Source organism: Heteronotia binoei, chromosome 3 (assembly GCF_032191835.1).
Source record: "Heteronotia binoei isolate CCM8104 ecotype False Entrance Well chromosome 3, APGP_CSIRO_Hbin_v1, whole genome shotgun sequence".
NCBI classification, from domain to species: Eukaryota; Metazoa; Chordata; class Lepidosauria; order Squamata; family Gekkonidae; genus Heteronotia; species Heteronotia binoei.
The window spans coordinates 155,774,595-155,798,246 of NC_083225.1; the positions used below are offsets into that span (position 1 = coordinate 155,774,595).

General features: G+C 41.7%; 1 protein-coding gene across 1 annotated transcript in view; it reads right to left on the reverse strand.

Moving 5' to 3' along the window:
* Positions 1-276: 276 nt before the first annotated feature.
* The window catches only part of RFXAP (regulatory factor X associated protein), a 104,655-nt gene continuing 81,279 nt past the window's right edge, over positions 277-23,652 (reverse strand). Inside the window, exon 3 of the transcript XR_009555201.1 lies at positions 277-298. The gene's annotated coding sequence lies outside the window, so the exon portion shown is untranslated. The remainder of the gene's footprint in view (positions 299-23,652) is intronic.

Here is a 23,652-nt window from a genome sequence, read left to right on the forward strand (position 1 = left end):
CTGGTCCTATTCAAATGTTTTCTAGAACATTTGTCTTTTCTCATCTATTCTTACATTGGTATTTTGCTTTTAAAGCCTGTAAAAAACTGGTATAAACAAACAAAAAGCAGATTAGGATATTGTGTATGGCTGATGCACAGCAAACAGTGTAATATTATTTCATAACTTTCCCCCTGACATTTGTTGTATCAATCTCTTGTTAGACAATGGTTGACATTGCACAGATGTGGGGTTTATATTATTACAGACACATTGCTGAAAGTATAATTCTTCAGATGTTCTGTTAATGTTGGCTTCTCTCAGTACCTAGCTTTGCTTCCTTTGCCCTGCAGTGTTTGAAATTATTATAAAATATATACCAGAGGCAGAGAGAATGGCAGAAATCCAGAAAAGGGGATTCTTATTTAAGCACTGGGAAGTTTCACTATGTCTATGTATCTTTCTCTGTATTTGATATTACAGTTTAATCTTGTCCCTCCATCAAAGAACTCATGCTGCATCCATGGTTCTCTTATCCTTTATTTCTCCAAGAGTCCTTTCTCATTATGACTTACGGAGGTTGTGGAGAACTAAAACTAGTAAAACAAGTAAATGGTTGGCAGTTCACATCAGAGTGGTAAACCTGGCACAAGATTCATAATGAAAGTAGAAACAATTACACAAATGGTAAATTTGAATTTGCAAATTCCTAGAAACTAGTTAATATACTTTTGCTTATGCACTTGTGTTGGTAGTATTTGAGCTTAAAATACAATCTTCATGTTCAGTGTCAATTTATCTGTGCAGTTTCTACACTTTATTATTGTAAGGATCAGCACTTACAGATCTCAAGACTTTCGTTAATTGTGGTCAAGCTATATGTTTTTACAGGTTAGTTGCAGCCTGTTTGGGCTAAGTATTAATCAAAAGCACCTGGTGGTCTTGACCAGCTGGCATAAGACGCTCATATCTGGTTGCCAGATAGCAACAGGGATTAATCAACTATGCCCTGATTGGCCAGGGGCGCTTGGTGCTGATGGAAAGGAGACACTTGGAAAGTCCCTAGAGGGATACTTAACATTAACGGGGCAGTGGTTACACCAGAGAAGACAAGAGGTTGAGGCCTCCATGACTTCAAGCCAGAATGTCAAGGATTATTCAAGCTGGAACGGACTCTCTTAAACCTCCAGATGAGAAAGTCAGGTTCTAGAATTACTCAAGAGAGGTAAACTGGCAAGCATTTAACATTTTAGAGACTCAGTCTCTACCTGGAGCAAGTATAGTGTTGCTGTTTTCTTTGAAGGGTTGCTAAGTCCAATTCAATAAATATCTGGGGACTTTGGGGGTGGAGCCAGCGACAAGGGTGTGACAAGCATAACTGAACTCCAAGGGAGTTCTGGCCATCACATTTAAAGGGACAGCACACCTTTTTAAATGCCTTTCTTCCATAGGAAATAATGAAGGATAGGGGCACCATCTTTTGGGGTTCATAGAATTGGACCCCCTGGTCCAATCATTTTGAAACTTGGGGGGTATTTTGGGAAGAGGCACTAGATGCTATACTAAAAGATTGGTGCCTCTACCTCAAAAAATAGCCCCCCTCCAGAGACCCAATACCCGTGGAGCAATTTCCCATTATTCCCTATGGGAATCGTTCTCCATAGGGAATAATAGAGTGCCCAGTAGACATTTCCCTCCCCCCACACGCTTTCTAAAGTGGGGGGAGGGCCTCCAAACCAGGAAATCCCCTGCCCCCTCCCTCTCTCTCTCACAAAAATACTTACTGGGTCTTGTTCCTGCAGAACTTTACTTGCTCTGAAAACTGAAAGCAAAACAAAGGGAGGGGCCATTCTCCAATGAAACTGTTACTGACCCTTTCCCATGAAGCCCTTCCTGTTTCCTGCTCAGCCTTAAAGGCACACATTTTAAAAACGGACCTGGTTGCAGATTTCTAAACCTGCAGGAGCTCTAAAAATACATGGTGACTGTGGGGTGGGGCTTCCCCCGCCAGCCAGCTGTCTGGGGGCGGGGGAAGCCTGTAAAAACGGGGGATCCCCTTCTGGGACCTGGGGATTGGGAAGCCTATTTCTTTGCCATTGTTGTGGTTTGAGAGTGATTCCTGCTTAGCATATGCTCTTCATTATTTGAATGACCGAATAAATTTAAAGGCAGTTTTTAATCTGCTACAACAGGAGTATTTGCTGAATGTCTGCTTACATCCTCAAAAGTGAACCCTGAAGCTAAAAAGCCTCAACAAAGGACCAGGAGTATCTGTGAGACCCCTCAGGGCCCCAGTTGACTGTGGGTTCAGCACCTGAGAATGGAAGTAAGGATCATCCTTGGTCCAGAAATTATTAATCTTTCTTTATCCCAAAGACCCTTGGAGCAGAGCCAAAGTACTTCTCACAAGCTTTGATTACTCAACAGCATGAATATTTCTGCAGTCAAAGATGCTTACAAAACATATGGATAATCATAATCAGAAGTGTAAATAACAGGAACCAGGGCTTTTTTCTTGGGGGAATGCGGTGGAATGGGGTTCTGGAACTTCTTTGTGGAAACAAAATTCTAAAAAAAAAAAAATGTTTAAAACTTCATGAAGAGATCCATGAGTTTCTCCTTCATTCCCTACTGAGAGTTGCAGCACCTCTTTTTCCAGGAAAAAAAGCTCTGACAGGAGCATTCTGGTTATACTAAAATAATACTACGTGGGACCATCCAGAAACCTCAGATAATCCATAGTTCTAGAGCTAAGTGTTCACATTAGGCAAACCTGAACCACTGTATTATGAATATGGCTGCTAGGTTCCCAGCATCTGCTCTGAAGTTTTTTGATTGGAGGCTTGTAACATCTTGGGACCTGGTGATGTCACACTGAATAGCAGTGATAATGATAGCACTTTCATATACCTTATTTACCAGAAAGGAAGATTACCTGAATGGAAGATGACTGTCTTAAATACGATAGACACACACACACACAAATTATCATTTGACTGTAATTTATATATGAATGTAAAACAACCCTCTCTTTTTATTAGAATTAGATTTTAATGGGGGTACAAAAAAAAAGAAAAAGCGGGAAAGCATTTAAGTAAGCTTGATTATAATTACATAAGATACAAGCAGTTATACAAAGGATATTCCTTAAACAATATATGAATATGTAGGAAATTATATAGAAATTAGTTTAACAAATACATGACATAGCACAATGTATTAGCATATTAACAAGAGTATTTCATACATATGTATATATGCAGGCCTTTTTTTGAGCAGGAACACACAGGAACGCAGTTCCAGCTTGGCATCAGGGGTGTCGCCTAATATGCAAATGAATTTCCGCTGTACTTTTTCAACAAAAAAGTTGTGTGTGCGTGTGCGGAGCTCATTTTGTAGCAGGGAGCTACTTTGCATATTAGGCCACACACCCCTGATGTAGCCAATTCTCTAAGAGCTTTTAGGGCTGTTATTACAGGGCCTACTGTAAGCTTCAGGAGGAGTGGCCACATCAGTGGGGTGTGGCCTAATATGCAAAGGAGCTCCTGCTACAAAATGAGCCCTATGTGTGCGTATGATAATATATGAACATCATAATATCACATGATTATTTAGAGGTCAGGATAGCTGCCTATTAGAACCTTCATCTTCAATATATAGCAGGGGTGTCAAACTCATTTGTTATGAGGGTCGGATCTGATATAAATGAGATCTTGTTGGGCCGGGCCACATGTGTACCCAATAAGATTAGGTAGCAGATATATATATATAAAATTAGGTAGCAGATATACAAATACAATTAAAGAATAAAACATGCTTAAAACATTAGCACTTGTTGGTCTTAAAGGTACTTTCTTTGTATCTCTCCTGTGCAGTCCAGGGAACTGGGCAAAGGCAGCTCTGGTTCTTTCATTCCTTCCCCTGGGGACTAGGAGGGGGAGGAGCTTCAGTCAACAGAAGGAAGAGAAGCTTGGCTCAGTAGCTCTGCTGTGTGACTGAGACAGCCTGGCAAAACAAGCTCTCCCTCCCCCCCTTCCTCCCCAAGGGAAGAGCCTCAGCCAATGGGGAAAATAGAGACTTTACTCTGTAGCTCCTGTGCAATTGAGCAAGTCTTGGAAAGCAAGCTGTGATGCAAAAGGAAACAAGAGAGAGGAAGAAGTAAGCAGATGACAACCAGCTGCTCGAGGGCCTGAAAGGAGCCCTCTGGGGGCCTGATTCAGCCCCCCAGGCTGCATGTTTGACACCCCTGATCTATAGTATTCTCATGCTTTCTAGTTTATTCTACTATATTATTAGGGTTGCCAACCCCTAGGTAGGGGCGGGGGATCTCCCGGGTTGGAGGCCCTCCCCCCGCTTTAGGGTCATCAGGAAGCAGGGGGAGGGAAATATCTGCTGGGCACCCCATTAGTCCCTAGGGAGACCAGTTTCCGTAGGGTATAATGGAGAATTGATCCGTGGGTATCTGGAGCTGTTTGGGGGGGGGTCTGTTTTTTGAGGTAGAGGCACCAAATTTTCAGCATAGCATCTGGTGCCTCTCCTCAAAACACCCCCCAAGTTTCAAAAGGATTGGACCAGAGGGAACAATTCTGTGAGCCCCCAAAGATGGTGCCCCTATCCTTCATGATTTCCAATGGAGGGAAGGCATTGAAAAGGTGTGCAGTGGTCCCTTTCAATGGGATGGGCAGCACTCCCCCTTTGGAGTTCAGTTTTGCTTGTTACAACCTTGCTCCTGGCTCCATCCCCAAAGTCTCCTGGCTCCACCCCCCAAAGTCCCCAGATATTTCTTGAATTAGACTTGGCAACCCTATATATGATGTAATATAGATAGCCTCAGAAGAACCATTATAAAGTTGTCATGCTAAAGTTTGTTACAATAAAGAAAAGCACAATCAATGGACATAATATTTTGTGTTGAGTCTATTTTATAATGTTATCATATACAAATCAACCATTCAGATATCTAACTACAAGACTTGGTTATAGTAATCATAAAAAACTCTCCAGTTGTTTTCTAATTCACCTTTCTGTCTTTGGTAGATATAATTTGTCAATTTTGCCATGACTGCATATTCTTGTATCTTGTCAATCCAGTTGTCCAGAGTTGGGCAGCTTTTACTTTTCCACTTAGCTGTAAGTATTACTGTGCTGCAGTTTGCATGTATCTGAGTAAGTCATGCATTGTTTTGTCCACCTTCATTAATGGAATTCTTAACAAACCCCTCTTTTTGTGATGGCATACCTGGGGAGAAATCTAGTCTTGCATTTGAATAAGTTCTGTACCGCCTAGGACATGTACCATATGGTATCTCTGACTGTGTGTAGCCACCATCCTGTGGCTTCAAACAGAGTCCCAGGGAGCTAGATTTTGATATTTATATCTATCTAGAATGTGACAGTATATAAACAGTCCAAAAGCCAAAAGTCATGTACAACATTATCTGCCCCAGAAAGTTCAGATCACCAGAAGTGTCCTAAAGCATCCTGGGAAACAGAACCAAAGTTTCAGCTAGAAGCTAATTATTACAGAAATTGAAATAGCATATGTTTAGGATAGGCAGGTGACTGAGGTTCAATCCAACCCTAATTCTGCAACAAAACTACATGGCTAATTTTGGAATAAGCTTTCTGGAACCTCAAGGATTTAAGCAGCCTCCCTATGCTCATGTTGAGACCTGGAGTGCTACATGACACTACATGTGTTCAGGTGGCTATATTTGCATGCATATATATATCCAAAACAAGTTCCATCCATCCCCCATTCAGAAATTTCTTAAGAAACTCAAAAAAATGCAACTGTAGCTACCTAAATTTGTCAAAACATTCCCCCCCCCCCAAAAAAGCAAAGCAAAACAATGATCGGTAAGGGATAAGTACTAAAACATAGGGAAAGCTGAGCTGTGCTGAGAAAGCTGAATTGTAGAAGAAGATATTGGAAGAAGATATTGGATTTATATCCCGCCCTCCACTCCGAAGAGTCTCAGAGTGGCTCACAATCTCCTTTACCTTCCTCCCCCACAACAGTCACCCTGTGAGGTGGGTGGGGCTGGAGAGGGCTCTCACAGCAGCTGCCCTTTCAAGGACAACCTCTGCCAGAGCTATGGCGGACCCAAGGCCATGCTAGCAGATGCAAGTGGAGGAGTGGGGAATCAAACCCGGTTCTCCCAGATAAGAGTCCGCACACTTAACCACTACACCAAACCGGCTCTCAATTGTGCTGAAGTTCTGTTGAAATAAAGTGGATATGTTATTCATAACTTAATGTAAGGCCCTCTGTTCTCAAGAGGAATTGTGATTGGTTCTCTCTAGATTATTATTTTGTGGATGTGTAAACCACTATGTATTTTACATTTTAAGATGCAGTACTAGTATTTATCTCATAATACAGTAGTATTTTCTCATGACATAATTATCCTAAAAACACTGCCATCTAGTGAGAGAAAAGACAATGCTACAGTTATTACTGTATATTCAAAATATGTGGATAAGACTTTTTACAAATTTGGTTACAAATCTTCAATCAATTAAGTGCTGACTTAATATTAAATTAAAGCTGGGGGCTTTTTGTTGTTGTTCAGTTGCACAATCAAGTCCGACTCTTTGCACCCCCATAGACAAAGTCACGCCAGGCCCTCCTGTCTTCCACCATCCTCCGAAGTCTGCTCAAATTCGTGTTTGTTACATCAGTAATGCTGTCCAGTCATCTCATCTTTTGCTGTCCCCTTCTTCTTTTGTCTTCTGTCTTTCCCACCATCAGGAACTTCTCAAGTGTGCACTCCCTTCTCATTTGGTGGCCAAAGTTTTTGAGTTTCAGCATCTGAACTTCCAGGGAACAGTCTGGGTTGATTTCCCCTAGGACTGGCTGATTTGATCTTCTTGCAGTCCAAGGGACTCTCAAGATTCTTCTCCAGCACCACATTAGCAATTCGCTTCTACTGGATCATTTGTGCTGGCACTGTTCACACTAGACTGGGGACTGGTAACAATGGCACAGGAAATGAACCATGTCAGCTCTGTCATTTATTTAATTTAAAATTAGAGGTATTCATCTAAAAAAAAAGGAGTATGTGAAGTGGCTGCAAGAAATTATGTCCTCATGAAGTCTCAACCTTTTCTGGTGCCACAGACAGCCCTAAGGACTAGCTGGTTCATGAGCAGCTATAGAGGCTTTCCTGAGATGAGCGTTCACCACAGACAAACATATATGGTCACTGAACAGTGTGGGAATGACGTTGATTTACCGGGTCCAGTACAAAGTGTTGGTCATTACCTTTAAAGCCTTATATGGCCGAGGACCTACCTACCTGAGGGACCGTCTCTCCCCGTATGAACCCCAGAGGGCACTGAGATCAGTTGGGAAAAATCTAATGACCATCCCCGGGCCGAGGGAGACTAAATATCAGAATACTAGGGTACGGGCATTTTCAACCGCGGCCCCTACCCTATGGAACCGACTCCCCGAGGAGGTGCGGGCCCTGCGGAACCTTGATCAGTTCCGCAGGGCCTGCAAGACCGCCCTTTTTAAGCTCGCACACCTGGACTGTTAAGAAGATCGGCAATTAAGCATCCGCCAATGCGGTTTAAGACCATACCGCTGAATAACTGCACTTACTGGACTGTTTTAATGCTGTTAAGTTAATGTTTACTGTTTTATATTGTTAAATTTAAAGGCTTTTAACCACTGTACGTTTTTATGAAATGTTGTTAGCCGCCCTGAGCCTGCCGAGGTGGGGAGGGCGGGATAGAAATAAAATTTATTATTATTATTATTATTATTATTATTGATTTGATTTGCATTGTTACCCAAATAATCTGTGAAGCGAATGGCAGAGCTGATGTGGTTCATTTCCTGTGCCATTGTTACCAGTCCCCAGTCTAGTGTGAACAGTGCCAGCACAAATGATCCAGTAGAAGCGAATTGCTAAGGTGGTGCTGGAGAAGAATCTTGAGAGTATGTATACAACACAAAAGGGTCAGAAAACCTTGAAGCAAGAGGAAAGGTAGCAGATAAATATTTTTATCTGCCTGTAAAGGCAGACACAGGTAGTTGCTGTTGAATGTGTTATCATCCCACTATGCAATCTCAAACCTAGTTTTATTATTTTTATCTTAAAAAACAGGAAGACGTTATATCAGACAGTTCAAATACACACAGGAGGCTTGTTTCCGGTAACGGCACGGTGCTAACAGACGTGTTTGTAGGAGCTCCGGCTCTGCAGCGTCTGTGCTGGTCTTTTTTGGGGGGTTCTTCAGTTGGTAAGAACTCGGTGGTGCCTCTGTTGGAGGGGCACTCGTGCGGAGGAGTGCTGGGTGCTCTGTGCCGGTTTTTCTGAGCATAGAGCCCGTTCAACATATTACTTCAAGCCCGGATAGACCAGACGCCTTAATGGCGAATTAGCTGTGACCACCGAAGAAGGGGAGTAGGCGAAGCGGCATTTGGAGGACAGAATAAATGGTGAAGAAGGGGGGGGAAAGTATATCTGACCCTAAACTGGAGATATAAACGAAGGAAAGAACTTACTAAGTGCGTTGTTTTGCCCCTACTTTCAAGTGGAATCCGACGCTGGGGGGAAAGAGACCTGGTTTGGCGAATGCACAAAGGTAGAAAGCGGAGGAGTGGTGGAGGACTACCTTGGCAGCAACGGCAGAGGTTGGGAGTCGTAGACTGGCTATGATTGTAAAAGTTTGTGAAGAGCACTGAGACAGAGGAGGTGAAGAAGGGGGGAAAAGAGGAAAGAAGCAGGAGATTTCTGACAATTTAAAGGGAGCCTTCACGAACCTCTTTTCCTCTCCCTTTTCCCATATGCTTGTGCATGGCGATTTTCTTAAAGAGACAGGGAGCTAAATAAAGGCTCAACAGTGGTTATAATATACAGGGTGGAAATAAAGTCACTGGACCTTTGAAATGAGTTGAATCTGAAGATGGGAGACTTTTGATGTTAGTATAGAGTTTCCAGGAACACAAGGGCGGAGGTGAGGTGGAGAAACTGGAATTCCGTTGGCAGAGATGTGGAAGAACAGGAATGGATTTACTGAACTGGCTTTTTGAACTGGTAGCAGAAGAGAGGAGCAGAGATTGAGATTAAGAAGAGGAAGAGGAAGAAAAAGGAGAAGAAGAAGAGGAAGACAGAAGGATAAGCGGTTGGGGAACATTAAGGATTCAAAAGAGACAGTTAACAAATAATTAATGGATTGAATAATTAACTATTGTTAATTTGATTACTGCTGATTTTCTGTATGATTTTCTATATGTAATGAGTTAATGTGAATGTTCAGGTGAAGGGTGTTTGGTGGTAAAGAATAGTAATTTAAGGATATAAAAACCAACTGGTATGTGAGAGTGTTAAAGGAAGGTGATGTATGAATTTTGAGTGAAGTAAGGCGAAGTAGTAGTATATGAATTGGAATTGGGGTGTCAGTAAGACCTTGGATAATAGAAAAATGAGTATGACATACAAGTAAGACAAAATAGATAGGTTAGTCCCACTATTGGCAACTTTAAAACTGATGGAGATAATGTCCTCACAGGAAGTTATAGAGGAAGTGCAGAATTCTATGCAATTGTATTTTATGAATGCATTGAGTCAGGTGCAGGCAAATCTGACAGAACAATTAGATGGAGTAAATAAGAAATTAGATGGCCTGCAAAAGCAACTGACGGAAGTAAAGGAAGAGATTCATGGCTTGACACAATCTGCAAAATATGTGGAAGGAAAGTTGGAAGTAGTGAATGAAAAGTCTGAGGAGATTGAAAAAGTTCAAAAATACGAAGGGGACAGATTAGTGAGAATAGAAACGGTGCAGGTAGAGCATATTTCAGGAATGCAGAATATTCCAGAGGATAGGTATGACCATATAAAGGAGGTGATAGTAGAGATCTTGACACCAGTTCTTGGTATGAAGAAAAAGGAATTGGAGAAAGATATAGAAAATGGCTATAGAGCTTGCCTTATTTTTTTCAAGGAACACTGCCTGCTGAGAGAGGTTTATATAAGGTGTATTAGGAGGAAAATGAAGGAATTGGTCTGCCAGACGATGAGAGACAAATCATTAAAGTTATATCGTTGGCATATTACACCAATAAAACTGAAGAAAGTGTATTCCGAAATTGCTGGTTGCTTTGTTGCAGGGAAACAAATTGATACCATGCAATTCACAAACAAAGTAAGATGATTTGAAATGCCAATGTTTTTTTTTTCCTTCTTTTTTGGACCACAGTGTAGAAGAAAGAAAGTTTTCTTTTTCGTTAGTTCTAGACTTAGCTGAGGTAGATACTCTGATGGAGATACTAAGAGGAGAAATTAACAATTAGATAGATGGAAAACGGAACTTATTGTATTAAAGTGTATTCCAAACTTGCTGGGGGTTTTTTGTTGTTGTTGTTGCAGGGAATTAAATTGATACTGTGTAATTTATAAATAAAGTAAGATGACTTGAAATGCCAAATGTTCTTTTGGATCACAGTGTAGAAGAAAGAAAGTATTTTTGGTTGGTTCTAGACTGAGCTGAGGTAGATACTCTGATGGAGATATTAAGAGAAGAAATTAACAAATAGACAAACAGAAGGGAAATGGAACTTATTGTATGAATGGTTATGGGGGAAAGATAATAAGAATATAGTGTAAAAAGGGGTTAACTGTAGTATGTATGATTTGGTTTAGGTTAGAACAAAGGATTTGTATTCTAATGATATAAGTATATAATGCATCCCGCTGTCTACATCCCTAAGTTTATGTTTTGTGTGTATATATATATATTGTTATTGTTGTTGTTAAATGTAATAAAAAAGTTAAAAACTAAAAAAAAAAATACACACAGGAGGCTTATAAATAAACATTTTATCTTTTTTCTCTCATTTAATTTGTACTGTAATATGCAAATGTGTGTACGTGCATGTGCGCATACATGCACACCCATGTAGCAGGCATAATAGGAGAGCTTTTCATTACAAGATATCATGATCCAGGACAAGGGTTTGGACTTAATTTGTCAATGTTATGATAAGTGAAAAAATATGTGCATTGTACACCATCCATAATATACTTGTATCATATCAAACGAAAGGAAAGGAAAGGTCCCTCGTGCAAGCACCAGTCGTTTCCAGCTCTGAGGTGACGTTGCTTTCACAACATTTTCACGGCAGACTTTTAACGGGGTGGTTTGCCATTGCCTTTTCCAGTCTTTTACACTTTCCTCCCAGCAAGCTGGATACTCATTTTACCGACCTTGGAAGGATGGAAGGCTGAGTCAACTTTGAGCCAGCTACCTGAAAACCCAGTTTCCACCGGGGATCGAACTCAGGTCGTGAGCAGAGCTTAGGACTGCAGTACTGCAGCTTTAACATTCTGCGCCACAAACAGAGCCTATAATTCAAAATGTCTTATCCTTTCTCAGAATGGAAAATCTGAACATTAGCCCAAGTTTGGCAATTTGTCTTTGAATGTAGAAACTGTGGCAAGAGAGAGTGTATATTCTGTTTGTCACTCAGGTATATAATTATTTGATCTTCTACAAGGGTTTGACTTTTAAGGGGTTAGTAAACGTCTTAATCACACACCGAGATCCTTAAGTAAAGCTACATTAAATATTTCATGACAACCACAACAATCTTTATACCGAGAATAAATATCAGTGCATTTTTGTTTCCTGTTCCATTTCAGGGCACGTTATGTGGATTCTTTATGTAGCTCATGAGGACACTGGAACTTTGAAAACTGGCTGTGAGTCATCAGGGCACTGAGGGTTGTTGTTAACAATTTCATTGAGGTGAACAATGACAGGGAGTTTTAGAGGAAAATTCCAGCACCGATATCATGTTCTTTCCTCAGAGTTCACAGGATTAGATTTGTTGGCTATATGGAGTAACTGTTTAACTTAAATACTCAACAGTTTTGCAATTAAAGACCCTACTAAAATGGAAAGAACTGCTAAATCAGTTAAACTGCTTTCTTATCAAGTGTCAACTTCCTCACTTTCCAGTATAATAAACAAATCAATAACTTGTCTTTCTCTCCCCTTCTGCCTTCTGAGACACCTCCCCCCCCCCACACACAAGTACTACATATTACATAGATGGCCCTAGGAAGGGCCCAGAAACAGATTTTGGTCCATCATAAAAGCCGATAATAAATTACTGGGTGAGCAATGTGAGTCCTCAGGTTCAACTCTGCAATTTGGCATTTGATTTGTTGGTGATTCTGTTATCTGGAACAATATGTAAGATACTGAAAGTAAATGTAGTACACAAATTTACGGTTCAGTGTAAAATGCCAGGCCAACCCCTGCATATCTTTTCAAATTGGGTAGAAAAATGCAAAATGCAATGTGGTATGATACTTCTCTTGAACTAAGACAATAGAAGAAAGTCTGTGCTACATCAAGTAGGAAAAAGCAAGCTCAGCTCAACCCCACACCTGTTTGCCAAGTGAGGAAGGGGAAGCAAAATAGATGGGAAGGGAATGCCTGATGCCTGATGCACTGCGCAATCATTTACAGTACAATCCTAAACAGAGTTACACATCTAATTTTGCATAGGAGTGCTCTTCTGGTTTATTATTTAGAGTACCTTCATGTGGATTATCATAGCATGATTTCTAAAAAGATAAAGGTAGTCCCCTCTGCAAGCGCCAGTCATTTCCAAGTCTGGGGTGACGTCGCATCACGACATTTTCACAGCAGACTTTTTACGGGGTGGTTTGCCATTGCCTTCCCCAGTCATCTACACTTTCACCCCAGCAAGCTGGGTACTCATTTCACCAACCTCAGAAGGATGGAAGGCTGAGTCAACCTTGAGCTGGCTACCCGAACCCAGCTTCCACCAGGATCGAACTCAGGTCGTGAGCAGAAGGCTTGGACTGCAGTACTGTAGCTTTACCACTCTGTGCCATGGGGCTCTTTTTAGCATGATTTCTACTGAAGAGGTTAATACTCATTGTAGCTTATAATGTGGCTTATAACAGAACAGCCTACAATGGTACTGGGAGACTGTTGTCTTACAGAAGATCTAATGCATGTCATGTTCTTGGCAACTTCATCCAGGCTCCACATTGCCTAATGTTATACTGTTTCACACAACCCAGAATCATACAAAGCTATTTTGAATTCTGTCATGTTTGCATGATATTCAGTGCTTTTTTGTAACAGGAACTCCTTTGCATATTGGGCCACACACCCCTGATGTAGCCAATCATCCAAGAGCTTACAGTAGGCCCTGAAAGAAGAGCCCTGTAAGCTCTTGGAGGATTGGCTACATCAGCAGGGCGTGGCCCAATATGCAAAGAAGTTCCTGCTACCAAAAAAGCCCTGCATGATATTACATGGGAAAATGCTCCCCATCTCTGTAGAAGAGGATTAGAAATGTCAATGTGAATGTATTTTTTCACAGAGAGTTAATGAAGGAATCTGTTTGCTGAGTCATCTCCATTTAGACTCGGTAAGCATGGCACCATCTCTAGGGTGTTTAACGGTTTTAGCGAAACTCTTTAGAGCCAAATTTTGGCACTCTCTCTCTGTCATCCTGGCAGCTCTTCAGGCCTAAAAAAACAGGTTAGCTCTCATTTCTTTTTCAGTTTCTTTGAGACTCCAAGTTGGAAATGACTGGAGTGAGTCCAGTTAATGGCTTAATTAAAGTACCGTTCCAAAAGCCAGAAGACTGTTGACAGTAAGACCTTTTCCCACCATCTATGAATACTCTGGACCAAGGATTCTCACAGTTTGTCAGAGTAAAGTTCTTTTTAAGGAATTGAATACTGTGTAAACGCCATGTGCTAATGTATGTGTACTGGCTCACATAACTTGTACTCACTTTGTATTTGTTACCTGTACTTTAACTACATTAAAACTGGAAGCAACTCCTGTGAATGCATGGCATTGAGCGATTAATTTCCATTCAGATTATCTCTAGGCTTTGAAATGTTTGTTTTCCTTATTTCTTATATTCTGCTGATGAAATATCCTGCCTTTCATCAATGAAGCCCAAATCAAAAGACATGGATAGTCACAAGCCATTCTTGTCCTAGTATTGACGATTCAGTTTCATGGATTCCTTTAATAAAATCTTGAAAACCAACAGTGCAATCCTGAGCAGAGTTATATCTTCTAATCCCATTAACCTCAGTGGATTTAAAAGGAGTTATGCTTTTTAGGATTACTGTGCAGGTCACAAAGAAACTCCACAGAGATTGGAACAAACAAAAATGTCATGTATGAAGCAGCTGTTATCCAAAGCAGTCCCTTTGTGGGGCCAGACACATCAAAGAGTCCTCCGTACATGTAAAATTCACATAAAAGACCTGGGACTGCTATAATTTCTGTCTGTTCTATACATGTGTGTGGTGGGTTTTGAGTCTGGCCTGATGGCTTGCCCTCTATAGTGGTTTTACCTCAGCCCAAGGAGCTTTGAGGCTTCATCACCTGGCTGCTAGTTTCTGCAGCTAGGAATCCTCTAGTCTTCCTCCCTGGCTTTTTGGGAAGCATTCTTATTAAAGGGAAGTAGTTCTACCCCCTTTTTCTGTGCCCCAATGCAATCTCTCCTTCCCTGGCTGGCTCCTCCCTTCACCTCCCCATGATCCTATCTCTGCCCCAATCAACACCTAAGGTGATGGGGAGCCCCTCTCTCTCTCGGCTTGGCTTCGCGAACGAAGATTTAAGAAGGGTGCAATAGTCTGTTCTTGGGTAGGTCAGCAGGCCCATCTCCAGCCTGTTTCCCATCAGCAGCCTCTGGCTCACTGATGCCTGTGTCCACATGGATGGCTGTGTGTGTGTGTGTGTGTGTTGTTTTGCCAGGTTCCTGTCACAGTATGTCTCCTCATGAGCCCCAGCTGCCAAGCAGTCCAGCTCCACTGGTTGCTGGAGGTGCCTTGCCCCAGCTTGCTGTCCATCACTGCAAGATGCTTCCCCCACTCTCCCAGCAGAGGAGGGCAGCCCTTGAATATCTGGGGAGTCAAGAGGCCCCAGACAATATAACTCCTGCTTCTGGATATAGCAATTCCCAAAGCACTTAATCAGCAAATAACTATTGTCTTAACAAGGTACAGATACAAAATAGAGAATTAGCAAGGAGTACGAAAAAATAGGCAACTGTATTCAGAGATCTAATCTAAGATGCTGGCCAAAGAAGTCTTTTTGTGGTACACCCATACTTTGGGCTAGGAACACAGGTAGAGGAAAATGACTTGTACAATATTTATTATTACACTGGGACTCAAAGCAGATTACAAGGGTGACAAAAACTTTTCAGTCAGTAAGAGGATTACAACAATATGATAACCATCCAGCAACCAGAAAGCATGTCCCAAAATGTTCAGGGCTTTAAAACCAGCATTTTGGATTGAAAGCAGAACAGATTGGAGCCCACAGAGATGTATCAGGATGCTTCTGATTAATCCTTTTGGTTGCCACAGTGGGTGGGGCTCCCCGTCATCTGAGGTGTTGATTGGGGCAGAGATAGGAGCATGAGGAGGTGATGGGAGGAGCCAGCCAGGGAAGGATCGATTTTCAAAACCAGCCTCACGAAGAATGCATGACAATACCTATGGTAAGTGGACAATTTCCCTTTCCTTTTGGATTGTCTGTCATCACAAGGAATGCAATTAACATTCAGTTAAAGTGCTTTAACCAGAGGACTGGAATAACTTGACAGTTTGCATCTTGGCCTCTCATAAACCATACTGAGAAACATCAGAAAGCATCTGCTTCATAGTGCCATTGAATACACTGGATCTGGTTATTCAAGCCAGTTTGCTTAATGTTTATGTATAATACATACAGTTGAAACCTATTTATTTCTTGTCTGTTAAGAAAATCTGAATTCAGGTTTTTGTAGCATCATATGTATTTTGAATATAATTTGCTTAGCTATTACTTTGTTAGTTTATGGTTCCTTTGATTCTTTTAGCTTCTTTTAAACGTCTTCTGGGGTTTTTTTTAGCAGGAATGCAGTTTCAGCTGGCTTGGAGTCAGGGGGTGTGGTCTAATATGCAAATGAGTTCCTGCTGGGCTTTTTCTACAAAAAAAGCCCTGCATATCTTATTTTGCTGCCCCTTGCTGAGATGTTTATTTACTATTATGTATTCTAATAACTTAAGCATAAAAATAGTTTTTGGAATAGTTTTCCTTCAAAGGCCAGCATAACACATGAACACAGGATGTACCAAATCAGACCATTAGTCGATCTGGGCCAGTATTGCCTACTCAGACTGGCAGAAGTTTTCCAAGGTCTCAAACAGAGGTCTTTCACATCACCTTGTAATCTACATGGTCTTTTTAATTGCAGATGCTAGAGACTGAATCTGGAACCTTCTGCATGCCAAACAGAGGTTCTACCATGGAGCCAGAGCCTCTCTCTTGTCTGATATGAAACTAGGTTTTTCCCCCCAATAGCTTTGGGAACTAAGGTATTCCCCTGGACCCTCAAAATATTTTGCCATCCTGGTTAAAGGGTGAAAAGTCCATTAGCATTATCTGTATTTCCAGTGCTATAAACTACCGTCTCTTGAGTAACCAAGTTTGTCTTCATTCAGCATTCTGATAAGATGCTTTTACTGTAGCTATTTTAATCAAATCTTTGCCTATTACATTAGGGCATAGTTACAAAGAGTTTCTTTTGGCTGTAAAAAATCTTTAGTAGAATATGGTGCCTTTAAGTCTTCCGATAGAGAGATGAAGCTGAGGCTGGAATTAAAGCATTTGGTATTTTGCTGAGAGGCTGGCTGAAACCTGGTTCTCTTTGAAGATAATCTCCTGTGTTCCTTTATATGGACATTCCGAAGTTGCTGTTTTTAAATAACTTAATTTACAGAGAAATTTTCAAAGAAATAAAACAATTTAAAAATAGACACACACCCCCGCAATGTGGTTGATTTTGTTTACTACCAGTTTCTGTTTGCCCACCCTGACCCTCCATTCCTATGCACAACCCACCTTGTTAAAAATACACACATATGGCCAATCACCTTTATGTTATTCTCAGGCACACAAAGGCACATTAGTCCATTTACACACAAAATGAGATGCTAATCTGGTCTGGACTTCTGCCACACTGAGAACTGAAGTTTCTTCTCTGCAAGTCACCTGGCTCCTTCCTCTCCTGAGCAAGCAGTTTGTTCGCTGCTTGGTCCAAGAAGCCAAATATATGCAGAATTGTAATCTGCAAACTTCTTCAGGAAGGAGGAGGAGGAGGAAAAGAGTTGGATTTATACCTCACCCTCCACTTGGAGTCTCAGAGTGATTTACAATTTTCTTCCCTTCCTCTTCCCACAACAGACACCTTGTGAGATAGGAAGGGCTAAGAGAATTGCTCTGAGAGAACAGCTCTGAGAAAACTGTGACCGACTAAAGGTCACCCAGCTGCCTGCCTGTGGAGAAGTGGGGAATCAAACCTGGTTCTCCAGATTAGTGTTCACTGCTCTTAACTACTATACCAAGCTGGCTCTCAATTGTGCCAAACCCTGAATAATCTGCTGTGTGAAAGTGCTCTCCTGATTGTCCATATGATGGCAAAGTAGCCAACAGTGCATTAGAGATATTCAGGACTGTGCATATTTGTGTCCAGCAGATTGCTTTGTGCTTCCCAGAACAAAACAATACAGAGTCTCACAACTTTGACGCCAAGATGGTGAATGTCAGCTATGGAAAGAGAGATGTGGAAAGGCACAAGCTGTACTTTGTATTTACTAAGTTTGTTCATTTGGTTACATGCATTTAACAGAACAGGGATATAAGACATGACCTTAGGGTCAACATTGCTTACTCAGACTGGGACCGATTTCACACTAGGCTTGTTCCAAGTGGAGAGCCCTTTTGCTCCCGGTGCTTTTCTCCATTTTTAAACAAGCTGCTGCAGAGATGCAAGTTGGCATGCCGCTTTCCCATAGCAAGCAAGATTCTCTTACAAGTGGTTTCTGCTTGCCATGGGAGAGTGGCACACCAACTCACAGCTCTGTGGCAGCGGGTGCAAAAATGGAGAGAAGCACCAGGGGCTCTCCACCCAGAACAAGCCTAGTGAGAAATCAGGATGGGTTACCATGCTCCCAGTGAAGCCTCCTGGAATTACAACTGATCTCCAGACTGCAGAGATCAGTTCCCTTGGAGGAAATGATTCCTTTGGAGGGTGGATTGTATGGTATTACAGCTACAGAGGCCCCTCCTCTCCCCAAACCCTGCCCTCTTCAGTTTCCATCCCCCAAATCTCCAGGATGTCGCAACCCAGAGCAGGAAACCTCCAACTGTTTCTCAGACTGCAGTAGCCTGGATTTTTCAGGGAGCATCCGGAGATGGTTGTAGACAGGGCTTTTTTTGTAGAAAAAGCCCAGCAGGAACTCATTAGCATATTAGGCCACACACCCTGACATCACCATTGTTTTATTTAAAAAAGCCAAGTGGTAATGCATTTGTATATTTGGCCACATCCCCTGATGCCAAGCCAGCTGGAATTGTTTTCCTGTGCATTCCTGCTTTAAAAAAAAGTCCTGGTTGTAGGTTGCAAAATACATTGACAAGTAACTCTAATGCAGAAAGGTTGTATGATATGAACAAAGCAAGAATTTTTGGCTGTGTGTTCCCTATCCCTACCTCTTCCCTTCACTGCTGGCGTACAGTGAGGACATTGTAGAATCCCTAGTAAAGGATGAATTTATCTGATGATGTTCTAATTAGGCAATATGACAGTCTGTGATTTATTTTCTGGTCAGCAAACCAGGATTCTAAACCATAGTTTACTCTTGGATTAAAAATCTGGTTTGTAAATTAGAAAATAAACCATCATTGATCATTTTTTTCCTGGCTTTGGTGTTACAGCACACTAGTTTGCTCCAATCAAAACAGGGTTAAATCCCTGTCCTATGCACCGGAAGAGAAGAGAGGGTGGAGGAGGGGAGAGCCACATGAACCTAAGGAACATCTAGCTCATTTCTTATCATAAACATAGTCAAAGATTGAGATGGATGTACATAAAATTATGCTTCAAATGGTGTAAATGATTCAAATGGTGTAAATGATTCAGGGCTCTTCTGCATTCTCATTTTCCTTGCTTACATGACCCTGCTGCTTTGGGGTTTTTTTCCTTTTCTTCTTATGTTTTGCTCCCCCTAGCAGTCCATTCTATATTACATTGCCGTATATCTGGCATATATCTCACTGCAGATTTTCATGCTAGACATACAGCAATGTAATATTGAATTGGAAAGGGGGGAGGGAGTATTAAAGCAACAGGGACACACAAGCGAGGAAAATGTGGATGTGGAAGAGCCCTCAGTTACATTATTAAATGGTCATTGAGGTTATAAAGAGTGTTGTTAAAAGTAGGCCTGCTTTTAGGGTTGCCAAGTCTAATTCCAGAAATATCTGGGGACTTTGGGGGTGGAGCCAGGAGACTTTGGGGGTGGAGCCAAGAGACACTGGGGTGGAGCTAGGAGCAAGGGTGTGACAAGCACAATTGAACTCCAAAGGGAGTTCTGCCCATCACAATTAAAGGGACCTCACAACTTTTTAAATGCCTTCCTTCCCTCCATCCTCCCCTTCTCTGATTTCACCTCAGAGGTGGAGCAGAGCAGGCAACGCCACTGCGCTGCTGCCGCCTCTTCTCCACTTCACCGTAGCTGCTCCTCCGAGATGGGCTCAGCCTGAGCGCATCTCGGAGGAGCACCTACGGTGAAGCGGAGAAAAGGCGGCAGTGCAGCGGCGTCACCCACTCCGCCTCTGAGGTGAAATCAGAGAAGGGGAGGGTGGAGGCAGGCCAGGAGCGTGGCGAGCCACGAGTCCGGGTCCTAGAAGGACCCAGATTCGCGACTCGCCATGCTCCTGGCCTGCCTCCACCCTCCCCTTCTCTGATTTTACCTCAGAGATGGAGCGGGCGATGCCACTGCGCTGCTGCTGCCTCTTCTCCGCTTCATCTTAGCTGCTCCTCTGAGATGGGCTCAGCCTGAGCCCATCTCGGAGGAGCAGCTACGGTGAAGCGGAGAAGAGGCGGCAGCAGCGCAGTGGCGTCGCCCGCTCCAAGATGGGGTAGCTCGCCACGCTCCTTGGCGCCGTTTCCTCCCCCTCCCCCTGCTTCCGTTTTTTTGGGGAGCGGGGGAAGAGGCTGGAAATCCTGGGGTCCCCCGCCAGGGCGGGAGGGTTGGGAAGCCTACCTGCTTTACAAATGAGAATATGGGGAATAGTTTGGGAGCTAGTGCATGAATTCAGATTCTTAGGATGACACAAAGGTGGTACAGATATACAGCAAAAAGTTTAGTGTTGTTATGTGTGTGTGTTTTAAGGGACAAATATATTTCTGGGGGAGGCTATTTACAGGAGACCCTATACAAAAAGATGCTTTGTCACTCCAGAAACATTTCTAATTAAGGGGGTCTATTGTTAGGAGAAATGGGCAACATTTTCCTCAATTATTAGGTTTTCAGAAAAGGATTTGGTTGACACAGAAAAGAAGGAATGAAAGATTCTCAAATAAATTTCTGAGTCACTGAGAAACTGGACTTTGTAGACTCATCTCTTAGTACACAAGTCATTTTTTTCCTTTGAAAAAAATGAAGAATCATTTATTTGCAACATTAATTGTCCTTTCCTTAAACTGGAAAGCTCCTCATCTTCTGCATTATCATACTTACAATGAATAGCTAGTGGATCATCATCTTGGTTTAGTGTATGTGCTGCTGAAGCAAGAAACAATTGACTACATCCTCTTACATTGCTGATTTTACCAGGATATTAGAAATACATACATTACCCCAACTCAATAGCCAGGCTGATCAAATTATTTTTATACTTTTCTTCTTCATCTTGCTGATCATTTTAATTAAACTACCTTTAAGGTAGCAAGATTCTGTGCTCTGGCATGTTCAACAAGGTAGAAGAACAAAGTGAGTCCAGTGACGCCTTTAAGACAACAGAGTTTTATTCTGTGTAGAGCCAATCGCCCCACTCCAAAGAAGAAGATGTTGTAAGGTCACCTCCATGCTTGGAAGGAGACAGATGGAGAGTAATGGCAGGGTTTCAGCCAATTACTTTCAGCATTCCACTGAAGGATACATCTGCCCATCAATCTCTAATTCTGACATTTATTTCCTTCATTGTGTTCACCCCTGGAATTAATCCTAATGATAACCATATAAACTAAGCTTGTTATTTGTGTTTGGCCCTTGAATCTGTTAAACACCTTCATTATGTTGTATGTTAATTAACTGCTCATCTTCTACCTATATTTATGGACTGGTAACTTCCATTTCAATGTATCTGAAGAAATGTGTGTGCACATGAAAGCTTATACTCAGAATTAAACTTTGTTGATCTTAAAGATGCCGCTGGACTCACTTTGTTCTTCTACCTTGTTGAACATGCCAGAGCACAGAATCTTGCTACCTTAAAGGTAGTTTAATTAAAATGTTCTGCTGCTTTAGACCAATATGGCAACCTATCCGAAGCCATAAGAAGATGGTCTAGTGTTTTTGTTATTATTACTATTAATTGTATATTTTCTATTTTATGCATCCAGAGTGTATTATGTATTGCTAATTTTCTTGACTGCTGATCTCAGATTGTAATAAACTAAGATAAAGACAACACCTTAGTTTAATTCTCTGTCCACTCTCCTTTGCCCATCTTATAGAGCAGGGGTGGCTAACGGTAGCTCTCCAGATGTTTTTTGCCTACAACTCCCATCAGCCGCAGCCAGCATGGCCAATGCTGGGGCTGATGGGAGATGTAAGCAAAAAACATCTGGAGAGCTACTGTTGGCCACCCCTGTTATAGAGTCTTTTCCCATTCCTTCCAATTTTACTGTGTCTTCCCTTCCATCTCTTTTATGATCACTGCCTGCGTCCCCCATCCAAGCATCATTCTGCCCCAACTTCTGCTTCTCCATTCACTTTCTTGCATGTTTCTTTTTCCTCCCATCCATTGTCGCACACAGCAGCTCTGGTATCCCGTCAGCAAAATAAAGTAGTGAAGTATTGGATCTATTCAAGGTCACCTTAAACAGCAGGACAAATGTTCATTGTGCCAAATTAATAGCTGGTTCCTGCAATTATATCTTGTGGAGATCACCCCGCTTCTCAAAACACCAGAGTTCAGGCTCTTTAGCATTTAGCACACTACATCATTGACCTTTGCTCGCTGATAACAATTATAATCTGTGAAAACGTCTCACTGGCACAGCCCCAAGGGCTTTGGGTAATGGATATCTGTACATGATTTCTTTACCTTTGGGCAGCTATTCTCAGTTAGAGAGAACCATTACAGCTGATAGGGTGAAGAGTTCATTGAATCCATGTAAACATGCATGCAGTGAGTGACTGATGGTTCTTTCTGACATCATGAATGAAACTCAGGAAGCATTGAAGCCTTAGAAATTTTGAATCAGTGCCAGATGAGACAATGAGAAACATACATATATTTTCAGCCAGGCAAGTACCAGAGGAGCAGTTTAAAATGCATACAAATGTACACTGGAGTCAGTTAATGAAATCAATGGAAGCAATAATAAAACATGGACATTATTCATCATATTAGGGTTACTTAGGGCACCAGTCCCAAGATGGATGGATGAATATTAAAATGCATGAAAGGTAGCATTCTTTGAGTCCTATTGTAAAGTGCCAGTGCTACAAATAACTTGCCATGTTTGTGTTCACAAAAGGGAAGGCACAACTGCTTTCATTGCTCAGGCAAACCAATTTATCATAGGAACAGCTCACTGCAAAAGCTGGAGCTGTTTTCTATTGTCAGCACTAAGAATCAGCCTAATCCAAAAGTGAGTCACATGCAGTTAAGACTGTACCAAATGTCTCTTTTCCTTTCTTGTGCTGATTTCTCAAATATTAATAATCTGAGATTTTGGCTGAGCCAAAAGTTTACTTTCTTACCTTGAACAGACCATGTATTGTTCTTTTAAATCTTATTCTCCCATGGTTACTATTTCCTATTTGCTATTAGTTTAGCAAAAAAAAATATTTTTTTACCCTGACTGCTTGGCTGCTGTAAGCTCTTGGAGTAATAATTTTTGCACTAATGGGGTCACATATATAACAGTTACATTTCACTGTCTGGCTCTGTTTTGTTTTAGACATAATATTATTTATTCAGGGAGAAACAGGCTTACAAACAAACAAATACTTTATGACAATAATAAAGATAATAATTAAAATAAAAATAGTAATCCTTCCTGTGTAATTTCTTGAAAGGTTTACTAATGTAAGGGATTAAATACAAAATACCATTACAAAAATAAGGACCTTCCCTATTTATAAAATACACTTGATTCGCATTTAGACTGATCATGATCTGTCTGTTATCAAAATCTCCCCCAAGATAAAGAGTTCTATAATTTTATCCTTGTAAAAAGTGACAGATTGCTAATTTTACTTTAAGAGCTCCCTAATGTACAACGGATTTCCTCTGATAATTAGGGCTTTTTTTAGCAGGAATGCACAGGAAGCTGCTCCATCTGGCAGCTCCATGTGGCCTAATATTAGGGTTCCCAAGTCCAACCCCCAAAATATCTGGGGACTTTGGGGGTGGAGCCAGGAGACACTGGGGTGGAGCTAGGGGGGAGGGGGGGAAACGGCGAGCCGCCCCGTCTCGGAGCGTGCGATGCCGTTGCGCAGCTGACGCCTCTTCTCTGCTCGCTGTGGCTGCTCCTCCGAGATGGGCTCAGCCTGAGCCCATCTCGGAGGAGCAGCCACG